At 34.5% G+C, this 14,496-nt stretch overlaps 1 protein-coding gene and 1 long non-coding RNA gene across 9 annotated transcripts in view; one reads left to right on the top strand and one right to left on the bottom strand.

Moving 5' to 3' along the window:
• Window positions 1-14,496, bottom strand: part of TENM2 (teneurin transmembrane protein 2) — a 3,953,434-nt gene that overhangs the window by 3,783,452 nt on the left and 155,486 nt on the right. The window lies entirely within an intron of this gene.
• LOC104006628 (uncharacterized) overlaps window positions 1-14,496 on the top strand; it is a 32,418-nt gene that overhangs the window by 12,868 nt on the left and 5,054 nt on the right. The window contains exon 3 of the long non-coding RNA XR_001718138.4: window positions 2,891-2,954. This is a non-coding gene — a long non-coding RNA (uncharacterized LOC104006628). The remainder of the gene's footprint in view (window positions 1-2,890; window positions 2,955-14,496) is intronic.

Below are 14,496 nucleotides of genomic sequence, written 5' to 3'. Positions count from 1 at the left end.
GAACGAAATGTCAATAAGAAATTTTACTTGGTTTTACCTATGTTTTAAAGATCTAAGCAGATAATTTTTTCAAAATTTATCCAGATTTTCTGAATCTTCTTATAAAGGAAAAATATCTTATGCCTGCATAAATGAAAGGAGACCAAGATTATTGACTTATTCATTTAGCAAATACATAGCGAGCCCCTATCCTCCACTAGGCATTGTGCTAAATACTAAGGATATAGTAGTGATAAGATACATAATCCTTTATCTCATCAGGCTCTGCTCCTAGTGGGTAGACAAAAGAAAAGCAGAAAAAGATGACAACATAACGGGCTGAAATGACCATAATACCGGTATGCGCCAGGTACTGAGAGAGGACGAAGGCTTCACGAATGTGTTTGGAACCAAGACTTGATAGGTGAATAGCGATCAGCCCTGATGGAGATCTGGACTCTGGCCATGACGTGTTTGGAACTGCCTTGGGATACAGAAATGTTTTTGTACAATTCCTGACACTGCAAGCTTGTGTTTTAGTTGGGGGATGCAAGCCAGAATGTGTAAAATATCCATTAATAATACAAGACATCTTATGAGTAACTGGTAAATCGTGTGGAACAGCATAAAAGTACAATAGCAATTGAGAGTTGAAGCGAATGAACAGAGTGTGGTGGGTAGTCAGCGGGAAGGAGGGATGGAAGTTGAATGTTTAAAATAAGCAGAATCTGGCTAAATGAGGAAGAGGGGTGTTGAGGGGACTGAGTATTTTCGGTGACCAACTGAAACAGGGACAGTGTCTACAAGCTCTTGACTCCTAAAGAGACTGGCCTCGATAAAATCAGTGTTAAAAATAGCGGGAGAGAAAGGTCTATTGGAAGCTTTGGGCAAAAACGTAGATAGTTTTGAGAAGAGTGGAAGAAATAAGAATACATTTATCTGGGCTGGGTGCGGTGGCTCACGCCTGTAATCTCAGCACTTTGGGGGGCCGATGTGGTTGGATCACTTGAGGTCAGGAGTTAAGAGACCAACCCCACCAACATGGAGAAACCCCGTCTCTACTAAAAATACAAAAATTAGCTGGGTATAGTGGCTCGCGCTTGTAGTCCCAGCTACTCGGGAGGCTGAGGCAGGAGAATTGCTTGAACCCAGGAGGCGAAGTTTGCAGTGAGCCGAGATCGTGTCACGTCACTCCAGCCTGGGTGACAGAGCGAGACTCCATCATCCTGATAATAGGTGGTTTGTGAAGAGCACAACATAATCTGAGGTGAATAAGTGAAAAAAGACCAAATGCATTAAATAAATCATTGCTGTAGACAATTTTTAAAAATTCTATTAACATAATTTAATATATAATATAATTTGGTATTCATGCCACACTGAAGTGAAGAGGCTGCACAGCACTTTAAAAATGAATTGATATTTTCAAGTAAATAATTCCAGTTTATTATTTAATAAGGGTACCTACCTTACTGTGTATCTGACACTGTGAATAAAAGCATCTATGACTCATCATCACCTCTCTAGCTTTCAGTCTAATAGAGGAGGCAAGGAGTAAATGAAATTGTCACACAGTGACCCCCACATTTAACAACTAGATAAGAATTCCAAATCAGAAGCAATCACTAGGAGAGTTCATCATAAATGATGCTGGCCTAGGAATAGAGGAAATTGAGGAAGGTTTTATTCTGATTAAGTGAGATTTAAAGGGAGCTGAAAAATAAATAAATGTTGCTGAGGCAAAAGGCAGGTACGTGTTGTGGACTGAGTAAGGAAGAAGCATCCAGGCTGAAGAAGTAGCAGGTACAAATCCCTGGGCAGGAGGGAGAACAGAATATTCTAGCTTGTGAATTTGTTTGAAATGTGCAAGTACATTTGGAGTAGTCACTAATGGTCTCAAATTCCTACTGCTGAAGTAAAATTCCAGCTTCACAGACAAGGACACATGGTTTTATTATTCAGATGTAGAATCTGTACATCTGGCACAAGCAATATAAGTTGGTAAGGTATAAATAATTTGAAAATGCTAGACCATTTTTAAAATTGTACATTTCTCTGCCTGAAAATAGCACTTCTTTTTTTCTTTCTACCTGGAGACAAAAGAAAGATAACTTACACATCTAAAGTCTTGGGTAGAAATAGATTGGGTCTTAAAATTAAACACACATAGTTAGGATTATTTGATCTAGATCAAATAACCACTCCTATGTTGATTAATGTAGCTCTTAAGTAAAATTCATCTCCTTTTCCTTCCTCTGTTTCATTTATTTGCTTTTGTGGTAAACTTGCTTATTTTTGAATGTGATTTAAATACTGTTTTTAGCAATCATGAAAACATATGTTAAAATTGTTTTTGATTAAAAACTTACATTTTGTTCTGCTGCTCATAAACTTATGAGATCAAAATTTTAATCTTCTATCTTGAACCTAGATGGCTGTTTTTTAGCAATATGAGAAGGAAATATTTATGAATACAACCTTTGTGCAAGGCACTGTGCCAGGCACCACTGTGGGGAATATCACCCCATTTTCATCAAGTTTCTCATAGTCTAGATGGGAAGCCTAAACTTAAATTATATATATAATTATATATCCTATAGAGATGAATATTATGTATGAAATAAAAATGAAAAGAGAAAAACTTATTTGGGGAAGAAGTTGGTCTGTAGTGTTCTGTATGAGAGCTTCATGGATAAGAAAGCACTAGAGTTGGATCTTGAATTAGATTGGGATACAAGAGACCTATTAAATTAGTAGATGGGGTATTTATCCATGTCTATTAAATGTCAGAGTCCATATTTCCATCTAGTGTGCTGTATTTTCTCCCTAATGGCATTTTTAAAAATCATGATCAGTTTTGATAGAATTCTTCTATTATAAATACAATGTGTTTTTATTGTTTGTTTTTCAGCAATTTTACTTTAACGGAAGATAGCGGTGAGGGCTTGAACACTAAGGAATTAATGAGAGATCAGGTAACCATCAACCTAAAAGAGCTCAGAGATCAAGCTAAAAGAGCTTGGTTATTTTCATCCTTTCAAGTCTTATTTTCATGAGATAATTTCTTCCAAGGGGCATTAAGATTTGACTTTCGTAATCAGGTCATGATGTGGCCTGCTTGCTTATATGAGAGGTTTTTAGTGCAAAGTGAATTAAATTCATAGAAGAGCATGCTGCTGCTTGAACTTATGAAAAGTTTAGCTTTTAATTTGAACAAGAGTATTTTACTAGAGACAATGGTGATTTTAGACTATGCTGACTATTTACATATTTAAGGAAAAGTGAGTAGATTGTAGTTTTTCCAAATTTGTGGCCATTTCGAGAAGACAGAAATGTATATGTAGTCTAGTTTCACAGAGAATTCCTTTAAGAAATAGCGAAAGAGAAATTGATATAGAAAATACAATTAAGGCCTAATTATATGTGTACTTAATGGATAGGTGAAGGCATTAAGGAAAGACAGAGAGAGAAACAGAGCGAGATCATGTGCATTTCAAGTGTAAACTGGCTATTGTTTTAGGGATTTGTGAAAGGATATTTGGAAATCAATTTTATCACTTGAATATGAGAAAGGAAGCCAACAGAAATATAATACTTCACAAAATTATTTTTGCACACGGTGATAATCATCAGTAAGATTTACTTTTGATCAAATAAAACAGCAGAATAGTATATCTTACAAATATGCTATTTTCTTCATGACATGATAAATTCTGTGAATTTTCTCAGAGTATCTCTCTAAAAAACTGTGAGGTTTTAAGATTAGATAAGGTAAGTAAGATAATACAAGGAAGAAAAGAAAGAAATGAGAACTAATAAAAATTAAATCATCAGTTTTCACATTCTAATATTGTTGGCCTTCAAATGGAATGCCATGAATGATTAAACACATGAACAAAAATGCTATTGTGATCATTTCTCAATATTCACAAAAGATAGTTACAACAATCAAAATTTAATCTATGCTTAATACTAGAATAGTATTAGTACTTAGATTTTGAATATGATTTTTAACATGTTGAATGTTTTAAGAAAGGGCTTTATCCCAAATGATGACAAAACTATTCATGACAGAATAATCTGAGATTACGGGAAGTTTCCTTATTTGTTCTTGTCTGTTAACTGTTATTCAATTAATTTGTTAACCTGAGGCTGAACATTAACTCCATAGCTACTTGATAATAATGTTTAAAAATATGTAATAACAGAAATTGAACGCATGTTTACTAGACACTAGGAACTATTTTAAACCTAGGCATTACTTTAATTCTCACACTATTCATACAACATACATGTCTGTTGTAGTATAATCAATAATTTCATAAATAAGAAACATAAAGCTTAAGAATTTAACACCTTTGAGGCAATTAAGATGGTAAGTCATTGAGCTAGAGTTCGAACCCAGGTCCCCCCAAATTTTAACCATCAGGTTATCCTGCCGTCCATAGAAAGGACCACAAATACCCTACTCAGTAACTACAGAGGTTCCAGTAACTGGGTTACAGAACTTCAGAGAATCACTTACTAACTGAGCTAGTCATTTATTCTCCCTAAACTTCATGCTAATTATCTGTAATGCAGCATTCATGTTAGTACTTACAATCTCTTAGGTCTGAAGTAATAATTTAATAATGTAATGCACAGAGGTAGTTTAATAGTTTAATTTCTATTATGCATGACCCTAAGTAAGTGAGCATTAAAATAGCTTTTATTATTGTTCTTAGATTCATATATCTATCTGTGTTTATAAAACTGGGTACCTTAGATTTGTGTGGCATAGCAGAGCTTTCAAAATGTTTTCACACATAAAATATTCATACATATGTTATTTAACATTTTACGTCATGTTTAATTAAGATAGGCTTAACATCGACGATTTTAAGGCTTAAGAATGACATATAAAATTCAGGTGCTGCAACTCAACTAGCTTTTCGGAAAAAAAACACAGAATACACTTTTTTTTAGGTTTGAGATTCAGTTCTGAAGAGTTTGCTGCTTTACTTACTGAATTTACTCACTTGAAATATGGCTTTCTTTCTATGATTCTGTGGAATTGGCAACCTCTGTTTTTATTCTAACAACGTAATACATTTCTAAGTTAATATTATATGGATTTTTTCCCCATCAAAAATTGCCCCCATTCAGAATAAACACACATCTCCCATACTTTGCCTACAATTTTACTTATCCCATTTGAGGAATGTATCTATTTTAAGAAAAACAAGAAACATAACCTGATTGTGTTTCTTGGGGTCAGAATCCCGTTCTTTGAGGATTCTCTGATCACAGTAGGTTCTAGATGAATTTTGCTAAAATTGTTCAACATAATTTGAGTAGCTACAAGCTTGGGAGCTAACTATATAAAATTATATCCATGCCGTCAAGTGACTTGCAATTTTATTGGTTAGAATTCTCTTTGAAACAGCTTTTTTTCCAAGACTTTGATAAATGTAATGAATCTTTTTAGAAAATATAGAGAAATGTAGATTATTGTAACAAATGCCAAGATACTCATCTTGATTTTCTTAATTGTCTTCATTGCCAAAAAATTATTGCTTCCACGAAGCTATGCATGTCTGTCTAATTCAAGTTTCTGTGTGTTTCCTAAAATGTATATATTTCTATTCAATGTATAATATTAAATTTGGATTTTATTCTTTACATAAAGAGTGTTATACTGTACTTATTAATTTTTTCCATTTTATTTTTGAGATTAGCCATGTTAATGGACATAGATTTATTTCACTTTAATTGTTGAATAGTATTACATGATTGTAAAATATTGTATTTTGTTTATTCCTCTGGTAATGGGAACAAAATGAACAATAATAAACAATGTTTAATAGTATATTCTTGTACAGATCTCCTTGCTGACATAAGTAGGAATAGTTCTAACAAATATACTTTTGAGTGAAATTGCTGGATTGAAGGGTGTATGTGTTTTCAACTACTTTGGTGTCAGACTCCTTTTGCTCACATTCCATATTCATAGTCAGAAAATCCAAAATGTTGTACCTGTGAAAATTGTCTAGGCATGACTCTTTTTATCATTTCTACTTGTCATTGTGGTCTGGACATCTTCTTGATAAGTTATTGCACCAGTGAACTAACTGGCCTCTTTGCATCCACCCTTCCTCCTATAGACCATCTCCCACACAGCAGCCCAGGGGATACTTCTAGAACTTAATTCAGATCTTATTACTTTTCTGTCTCAAGCCCCATAAGGGCCACTAATTCATTGAGAGTAAAAGACAAAGATGTTATAATAATTTACAGCCCATAGCCACAACTCAAGATTGCTTTGTTTACTTGTTTTCCTTTTTCTTCTTCTCTAGACGGTACATGGAGACTTTCCCTCCACCTTCATCCCCATTTCTGACAATGGGAATCATGAGTCCTTCCTCTCTTCCTGAGGGCGTGGTATTTTGTGGTCCCTATTTAATGTGGGTTTGGTTTCCCATGGGGTTCCCAGCCCCAGATGGCAGACACTGACTTTGACTTTCCTCCTTCTGCCCAGCGGAGCAACAAACCTCAAAGCTCGGTTTACTTAGATTAGCAGATACTCAGGGAAAAAACAGTTAAATGCTCCTGTGATCTTGATTTTGCTGGGTTTCCACTCTCTTTTATAGTATAGATGGTTATTTCCACCAATCCTGTTAACACTTGGCCTCTAAAGAGTTTTATTTTTAATTTTTAAAAATCACCCTTGCTTACTAAACTTACTTTTTAAAGACCAAAAAAAAAACCATCATGAACATATTCTTTATCAATAAATGAATATAATAGTCCCAATAATTTTAAACAACCATAAACCATTTGCTTCTCCAGAAAATCAAGGGCTCTAGTCTCTGAGAGGGAGAGTGAATCTACTCTGGTTGAACACATCAAATACTGAATTATTATTAACTGTCATTTTAGTAGTTCCTAGATCTTCAGAAGCTTGTCAGAAATGAAAATGTTATGTGATTATTACATTATTTAGTGCCTTCTGTGAATAAATGTTTACATTTTCCCCTATTTGGACTATCTAAATAGTCTAGAACACTCGTAGCATCTGTTTGAATTTTCGATAGCCTTGGAAAGACAGGACAGAGCACCAAAATGACATGTATGATGGCAACATAAATAAAGACACAAATAAGTATCTACTTTAGATAGCTTTCCTTTTAGATTTTTATTTAACTGGAAAGATATGAAAACAAAAATGTAAAAATCTCCCATAAATTTCTCACTAAAAATATGTTAAACACAACAAGAAAAGTGGTGTTATTTCTTTTTTGGCCTTCCCATTCTAATACCAAGAGAAAACAGTTGCTAATAACATGATATATGTTTCTGGATTTCTTCATGCATGTTTACATAGACTTTTTATAAAACTTAGATCATATTACATAAACTATCCTGCATACTGCTTTTTTTCACTTTAAGCGGTTATTATAGTAAATGCATACATTTAGTTAATATTTCAAATTATGAATAGTACAGTAATACTAGAATGAGTATTAGACATATGTGGAATTAGAATAAGACATATGTCAGCACAAAAATAATTAATATACACAGATGGAATTGCCACTTAAAAACCATTTTATAAATTATTTTCAGTTAAGATTATTTTTGTTTTATTCTCAGAAATATTTACTACGGAAAATACAGATGTCATCTTTTTTTTCAATTAATAATATAAGGGCTATATTTATATAGTTGTGTTTGTTTATAATATCATTTGGATAATTTGGTATTATCTTATGAATATACCTCTACTTACTTTAGTCCCTATGTCAATTTTTTTCATTTCCTGTCATAATTTAGTAATATGCATTTACATAAAAGATTTCCACATATCTTAACATATAAAACTACAGTATGTGAAAATGATCACTGTAAAGTTTTTCTATAATGTATTAATTGGTCATAGCAAAATCATTCCTACTCCTTTGCCTCAGAAAATGATTAGAAGTGAGAGTTTAGACCCGCAGCATCCAATATGGTCGCCAGGAGCCACATGTGGTATTTGGGAATGTGAAATGGGGCAAGTTCAAACTGAACAGTGTTATAACAGTAAAATACACATGGATTTCAATGACTTAGTATGAAGGAAAGGAATATAAAATATTTCATTAATCATGTCATATTGATTTTATTTGAAATGAAAATGTTTTTGAACACTAGGCAAATAAAATATATTTTAAAAATTATCTTAATCTTTAATTTAATTGGATTTATTTTTGAAATGTAGCTACTAGAAAATCGACAAATGCATTTGTGGCCCACATTATATTACTTTGGACAGTGCTAGTACAATTTTTTAAATTAATATATACCTCTTGTCTTTGAGACATAAAAATGGAAAGCCAACAAAGAAGGGTGTAACCTACTGAAGCAATTTACTGACTTAGATGTGGCCAAGAACTTTTCCAGGGACCCATGGAACCTACTGCAGATTCCAGAATTAGGAAAGTGAAAACTTGCACAGCTGATAGCACACACTTCTATATTCTTTCATTTTGTCCCCTATGTGATCCTTAAGAACAAGCTAGTTGAACAGATATACAGGGGCTATGCAAGTGAAAATTTCTGCACTTCACTTGTATGCAAAAAGGATGAACGACAAGTAAGAAAACTTAAGTATTTAAGTATTCACTGAAAACAAAAACTGCTTCTGGGTTATGCATAGACTGAATCCAGTTTTCTGGATTCAAAGATTGTCTTAGAACTGTTTGGGGTGCTATAACAAAATTCCTTAGACTGGGTAATTTACAAAAAAATAGATATTTATTACTTACAGTTCTGGAGGCTGGGAAGTCCAAGATCAAGTCACCAGCAGATTTAGTGTTTGGTGAGAGTCAGTTGCTCTAAACAGCACCTCACATGGCAGAAGGGCAAAAGGTCTCCCTCAATCCTCTTTTATTAGGGCAGAAATCATATTCAGGAGGGAAGAGCCCTCCTGACCTAATCACCTCTTAAAAGCTTAATTTATTAATACTGTCACTTGAGGATTAAGTGTTAATCTATAAATTTTAGGGGATAAGCATTAAAATCACAGCATTCTGTCCCTGGTCCCCCAAAGTTAACTTCCTTCTTATTTGCAAAATACATTTACTTCATTCAAATACTCCAAAAGTCTTATCTTATTCCAGCATCAACTTTAAAGTCTAAGTCCAAAGATGCATCTAAATATCATCTAAATAAGATATGAGTGAAACTTAAGGTTGTGATTCATTCTGAAGCAAATTTCTTCCCAGCTGTGAGCTTGAGAAATCAAACAAGTGATATGTTTCTAAAATACAATGGTGAAGCAGACATAAATAGACATTCCCATTTCAAAAGTGAGAAATAGTAAGAAAGCAAGAGGTACCTGGTCTCATGAAAGTCCAAAATCCAACAGGGCAAACAACAGGCCCAGGAGAACAGTGGAGGGAAGGATATTCCCAACACAAGAGACCAGTAGAGCTACCAGTGTGCAACTCCTGCCTGGGAGAGATGCAGGAGTGTGACTTCCATGTTATCAGAGCTGCTGCATGAGCTGTGCCCAGAAAAACCATGGGGACATGGCTGCCAGGAGACTTGAGGGCCCATTTACCACCCCAGTTTGTTTGGAAGGTTGACATCAAGTCAGAGATTATTCTTAAGCTTCAAGTCTCTCTGGAGTATTATTTGAAACCTAAGTGGAGATAATTATGTGCCTAGAGCTTGTGTACTCTGCATGCCAACAGAAATAGCACCTTTCAAACACTATCAAGGTAAATTACATGTGCCCTCTGGAGGGGCAGCTGGAAGTGAACTTCTGCCTGCTGGAGTCACAGATGGGGGTAAGACCCTTCAAATCACTCTGCCTCTGAAGACCCTGGAATTCTGGGCCTGTGATGGGAAAGGTAGTCCTGAAGCTCTCTGAAATGCCTTCAGGGTCATTCTGGTTTTTGTTTTTTGTTTGTTTGTTTGTTTGTTTTTGTTTTTTGAGACAGAGTCTCACTCTGTAGCCCAGGCTGGAATGCAGTAGCACAATTCACAATCTTGGCTCTCTGTAACCTCTGCATCCCAGGTTCAAGTGATTCTCACACTTCAGCCTCATGAGTAGCTGGGACCACAGGCATGTGCCACCACACCTGGCTAATTTTTTGTATTTTTAGTAGAGACAGGGTTTACCATGTTGGCCAGGCTGGTCTTGAACTCCTGGCCTCAAGTGATCTGCCTGCCTCAGCCTCCCAAAGTGCTGGAATTAAAGGTGTGAGCCACCATGCCTGGCCCAGGGTCATTCTTTATTTTTTCTGAGGAGCAGCACCTAGATTCTTTCTATTCATACAAATCTCCTTAATCAAGAGTTGCTCGCAAGGTTTGCTTGGCCAGGTCCTTGGTGTTCTCTCTGAAACTCCCTTTTTCATACTTTACAACATGGTCAGGCTAAGAATTTTTCAAATCTTAAATACAGATTCCTTTTCATTATAAATTCCACTTTTAATTTGTTCTCTCTTCTTCCCTTTTACTGTAAATAGTCAAGAGAGACCATGCCATACCCTCAACCTCTCAATACCTTGCTTAGATATTTATTCTGCTAACTATCCAATTTCATCACTTCCGCAAAGCGCTAGAGCACTAACATGATTCAACCAAGTTCTTTGCCACTTTATAAAAAGGATGGCCTTTCCTTCAGTTTCCAATAACATGTTCCTTGGTTGCAGCTGAAACTTCACCAGAATAGTCTTCCCTATCCATATGCCTACCAACATTCTGATCATTACCACTCAGGCAATCTCTTAAGAAGACTGAGAGTTTCTCTATAGCTCTCTTCTGAGCCCTCACCCAAATCGCCCTTAATGCTCCATTCATGATGATGTAGGCTTTTTCTAGTATGTACCTCCAGCTTCCACCAATTAACCAGTTCCAAGGCCACTCCACATTTTAAGGTATTTCTTACAGCAAATACAGTACCCCCATTTCTTTGTACCAATTTCTGTCTTAGTCCATTTTGGCTGTTATAGCAAAATACCATCAACTTGGTAATTTATAAACAATAAAAACTTACTGCTCACAGTTCTGAAGACTGGAAAGTCCAAATCAAAGCACCAGCAGATTCAGAGTCTGGTAAGGGTCTGCTTCTCCTAGACAGTGCCTTTTAGCTGTGTTCGCACATGGTGGAAGGGCAAAAGGTCTCACTCAAGCCTCTTTTATAAGGACACTGCCCCCTTTATAAGGGCAGAGACTTCATAATCTAATCACCTCCTAAAGGCCCTACCTCTTAATACTGCCACATCAGAAATTAGGTTTCAATTTAAAATTGTGGAAGAAGAAGCACTCTGAACACAGCAAAAATGTTCATAAAAGTATCACTGGAGTTCCTTATGTATCAAAGAAAGATTTCAAACAAGTTTTGGTTTTCATTATAATATAGCTTACTGTTTCCTCAATATTGAAAATTAACTACCCAAAGAGTTGATATATAAAATATTTTCAGAAATCAGAGTATTCGGTTAGTTCACTTTGTTTCCAAACAAATTGAATAATAGGTGTGTCCAATTATTTAGAATATTTTTAAATTTAGCTTTGGATAGAAGAAGGGTGGTTTAAGAAAAACTAACAGATCTGATAATACAAGTATTTGAATTCATAGCTCTTCTTGGTTAGATGACCTTTTACAAACTGCTTACATTTCTCGATCTCTGCTCTTCAGATAAAAAAAAAGTCAAGTTTGTACTAGTACAGCAAAAATGCTGTGCTTATACTTTAAAGTGTTCTGTAGTACAAAATCTTAAAGAAATGCAACTAAGAAAATAAATTGTAGAAATGGAAGAAGATTTAGGTAACAGTCAAGTATCCTCATCCAGAGGTCCTCCCAGGGAATTTCCAGGAATTACAAAGGATTCCATTTTGAAAGTTTTCTGTACTGAGCTTATCTGAGTGGCAGTATAAGCTCTCAGTATCAAATAAAAATTGAGCCCTGAAAGAAGCATTTGCCATTTGTCATTCCTAGCAGTGCTGTGTCTTTTAATGCAGTTTATCATTTTAAAATATGACATTCCTGATTAAGTTTTATCATGATAAATATCAGAAAAATATTCACCCATCATCTGCTCACCTAACCCCCTCTTTCCCATTGGTTATGCCAGGTGTCCATGATCGTCCTATAGATACCTAGTGAAGGGGGTAAATTTTAGGTAGCAATGCTTGCCACATGGTCCTCTATATTCAACCTAAGCTGATTGTACCAGAAACAAATGTAACTCAGAGGCAACAACAGAACAAATAGATCGACCAGTGCCATTATGTTCTGATATCACACCAAAATATGAATTTAGCCTATCAGCTTTCTTCTCTTGAGAATATGAACTCAGAATTAATAACAAAATGAACATATTTTAAGTGGGCATTGTACCTGGAAAACTATGATGTAGAGATGAGCCCTGAGATGGAGTAGAGAATATAGAAGAGTTTTTTAAAAAGTGAATAGATAAGATAAAAATAGAAGGAAGATCTCATAAGAGAAACATTAAGCTGTGATCAATTTTTTTTGGAGTAACATTTTCTTCCATTATATTGAAAACAAAAAATATCATGAATAAAGTATGCATTACTAATTATGTTGCTCATTAATAATCACACAATTGTAAGATGAGCATATATTTTGGATTTGGCCCTACCTTTTACTGTATATGAATCTGCATTTCTTGTGAAGTGGGGACAATAATACAGTTCCTATGGGATTCCATTGGAAATCAAATGAAATAATGTAGGCAAAGAATCTTTTGACTACATTATTTCTAAAATTCTAAATAGAGTTCTAAAAAGACTTTTAGAATATATTAATACTCAGTTCTCAACAAACAATCTTATTAAATATCTTGCTTTTCATTGGAAAACATTTTGGCATTACTCAAATTTGAACAGGAAGATAAATTCTGAGTCTACAGAATGTGTGTCATAATCTACAGAGATAGACCACGATATTTCAAAAGATAGTAAATTTTTAAGGAAATCAGATATTAGCTGAAAAAATTTTTGCCTCTTTCATGACATGACAGTTGAAATTCTCTAATTCTCTTAATGAATTTCACCTGCAACAAAATAGGTGGCAGTATACTAAGCACAATAATAAAACTGTTCTATGTCACCACTCTCAGTAGTGGACTTTTGACTATGCTTAATAAGTAATTTCTTGCCAAAAATCATGTTATAGTAATAGAATATGATAATCATAAATGTGGCTTATACTACACAAAAAGCTATTTATCAGGTTTAAGCAGTTCTATTTTTCAAAATAAATACACTAATACATGATATAAATCAAGCTTTTCTGATGTGCAAAAATAGTTTTTGACTGAAGGAGTGATAATATTCAGCCCTTATTACTGACGTAATTATAAACATCCTTGAAACATTCATATGAAGGTGATCACAGGAAAATAAGGCATAGTACAAAACTTGAGCTTGGGCAAGAAACATCACAATGTGAGACAGCTAGAGCCTCAAAAGTGATGCCACGGTGAATATTCTGGGGAATGAAACAGTTCAAATGTTCAAAAATTCAGAAAGGAAATTATGCCTCACCTATGTGAAGCCCTATGTGTCCTTTTTTACATAGCACAATAAAATTCTAAGGGGATTGGGAATTGGTGCAGAAGGAAAGGAGGAATGAAATTATTGCATTTTCACCTTCTCCCACTTTATCACTGGGCTAGGGGATGACTCATGTACATCTTCGTGAAATATCCATTGTCATCAATAAAATGAAGTTGAAGTAAATGTAAAGTTTTATCAATAAAGCAATATTGAAATTAGAATCACACTTATTTCCTGTCATTATTTCCAAGATGCTGAATAATCTAGATGAATGGAAGAAAAAAACGTCAATGAGTTCATCCTTAAATATATTCAGAGAGAAACTTTCAAGAGACCAGACTCAATAAAAAAAAGTAATGAAACATGAGAAACATAATACGGGATAACTAAAAACTCATCCAGTTCTCAAAAGGTTCACATATGAGGAATACTGTTCACCTGCCTGATGGTGCATTTCCTTTTTGCTTACTCTACGAGCATGAAATCAACCAAGCAAGACAAACATGTCTTTTTTATATTGTGTGCTTAATAAGCAGTGATCCATCCTAGTCACTTAAAAACTCTAGTTGAGCAGATCGGATCCCAGTCTTCCAAATGTTTACAAATGGTGATAACACTGGTAGGATTAAACTCCACTGGATACATCACATCTTTTTGTATATAATACATGTTTCTGGATTTCTTTATGCATGTTTACATGTACTTTTTATAAAACTTATGTCATGTTGCATAAGCTATACTGGGTAATGCTTTTTTTTCACATTTCAGGGCTATTATAGTAAATGCATATATTTAAGTAATTTTTCAAATTATGAATTGTACAGCAATACTACAATAAGAATTAGACATATGTGGGATTAGAAGATGACATACATCAGCACAAAGAAAAAATAATACCCAAAGATGGAATTACAATGTAAAAACTGCTTTATAAATTATTTTCAGATATTATTATTTTTGTTT

The sequence above is a fragment of the Pan troglodytes genome, chromosome 4 (genome assembly GCF_028858775.2).
Source record: "Pan troglodytes isolate AG18354 chromosome 4, NHGRI_mPanTro3-v2.0_pri, whole genome shotgun sequence".
NCBI classification, from domain to species: domain Eukaryota; kingdom Metazoa; phylum Chordata; class Mammalia; order Primates; family Hominidae; genus Pan; species Pan troglodytes.
This window is presented reverse-complemented; position numbering and strand designations above follow the sequence as displayed.